The sequence below is a fragment of the Acanthisitta chloris genome, unplaced genomic scaffold, assembly GCF_000695815.1.
Source record: "Acanthisitta chloris isolate BGI_N310 unplaced genomic scaffold, ASM69581v1 scaffold28539, whole genome shotgun sequence".
Classification (NCBI taxonomy): Eukaryota; Metazoa; Chordata; class Aves; order Passeriformes; family Acanthisittidae; genus Acanthisitta; species Acanthisitta chloris.
The window spans coordinates 7,747-9,972 of NW_008690216.1; positions in this window are offsets into that span (position 1 = coordinate 7,747).

Sequence of the window (2,226 nt, forward strand, 5' to 3'; positions counted from 1 at the left end):
TCCTGGAGGAGAGACCAACTGGATTTCAGGCTGGGAATCCCACAGTTGTGAATGCATGGAAAAGCCCATTATCTTCCTCTTCACAGCAACAAGTTTTCATGGACAGAACAAATCTGCCCCTTCTGACTCCTTTATCGCTGTTGGCTGTAGCTCTCTCCATTGCAATCCTGACATCCTTAAGCATCATTTCACAAAGGCCAAACATTTCACAATCTTCCTTTCAACCTCCCATTTGCTGCTGGTATCCGATACCTACTCCAACTGTTCACAATTAAAACATGACCAAAGACTTGACCGCTTGGAATGATAGAGATTATCATCAGCAACAACACCAACAAAAAAGGAAATGCACAGTTGTTTTTCTTTTCAAAAGCTTTTTAATAGGACACATTTGTTTTTGTCATTTGTAAAGATTTACACTCATTTTTTGTCTTTTTTTGTCTTTTTTTGTCTTCTTTTTTTAAAAAGGAACATTTTAACCCAATTTTCCCCACGAATACCACCTTTTGTTGCCCTGACCAACAGACCTCAGTTTGGCCTCTATACCTGATACAGTATAACAATATATTAACTATTAAATACAAAGTTCTATCATATATACTAGGTTGTTACGGACATTGCAATGGTACTGTGCCTACTCTAGTCACCTCGTGTAATAGTGTACATGGGTTATTATAGCCAAAGGGGCAGAAAAGGGGAGACTGGGGCATAGCCTAATTTACAATGGTAATTCTTGTGTTTACATTTTTTGTGGTTTTTTTTTTTTTTTCTCCTTGAACACACCTGGTGCTGAGTGCAATCCACAGAAGTCAAAAACAGTGTTTTCTTTGCCCTCCTCCAAAACATCTACAGTACAAACGGCCTGTAACCAAGTTATGAAAAATCAGTTCTATGTGCGAGGGGCTGCAAGAATGGAATTTACATTTTTCCAGACACATCTGCAATCTCTTTTTTTTTTTTCCCCATGTGTCAGACTGGCAATAACAAAATATCCTCCTCCCACCTGTATACAGTAAATCCACAGTAGTAAAGTGCTGGTGTGCTTGAATGAGCTGGATAGACATGTGACTGCTTTACCATCGACTGGGGGTGAGTTTTGGGGTAGGTGTTTGTGTGGGTACAGTTCTCAAACAGTAATAGCACTGCAATATCGTAGAACTTGAGCTTAGCTGCTTACATCTGAACATGACCTGGATGCAGGCTCCGAAACTAGGCTCTACCTGCTGCAATACAGTAGATCTGGTTCCAGGTTTAGGAAAAGAAACTTGTAGATAAGAGCTGCTTCTGTTCCCAAGATGCTACGCAGACTTTTAACAATTTCTCTATAGATTTCTACAAAAATATAAAAAATTCTATCAACATAACCATTCTACAGAATTCCTGTGGATTTTTTACACTTTGTTTAAAAAAAGTCAAATTCTATAAAACCCCCCCAAAGGTATTTAAAATTGTTTGAAGATTATTGCACACGCTGCAGTACGTTTGTCTTTCAAAAGGGCATCTAGAAAAATCTTATCCAGTTTAGAAAACAATCTATTTTACATGGATTTCTTTTCCTGAAGGCATCACCATAGAGCATCTTTTATTGGCTAGTCCTTACTGAATATTCACGTACGATGTAAATGTTTTGTTACTTCCACAAACCTTGTCAGTGGGCAAAACCCCAAGTATTGAAAACAGAAGAGCCTTTAGGCTTTCTGTTACATTTGGAGTTAAGCATTTGGATTATCATCACATCACTTTTTTGTGCCATGATTTCAAGCTAAAATGTTTCATAGTGGTTTTTTTTTTTTTGTAAGGAAGGATCTGTAGAGTAGTATCATTCCATCTACATGAATACAATCCTAATCATTAGGGAAACAGGGTTGGCAATTTTCGTGGCCTAGCTAGTTTCCCAAATTATTTAGTACATGTGAAAGGAAAAGCTAAGGCTCATTATGAGTGTCAAACCAAAGAGAGATTAAGAATATTTCTCAGGCTTAATACATTGTAATTTTATTATTTCCTTAAATATGATCTGGGGGAAGAACTGATGAAAGGTTTGTTTGAAATCATTGCTTTAGACAGGCTTAACTCTGGATTTGGGCTGGCATATCAAAGGGAGAGCTCTCTGTATGGGCCCGTGTTGAAGAGGGGGAAAATGTCCCAGCCAAGAATTAATCTAACTGCAGTAAATAGTACAGAATGTTAATCCTCCTACTTCAAATACACTGATTGCCTGACTTC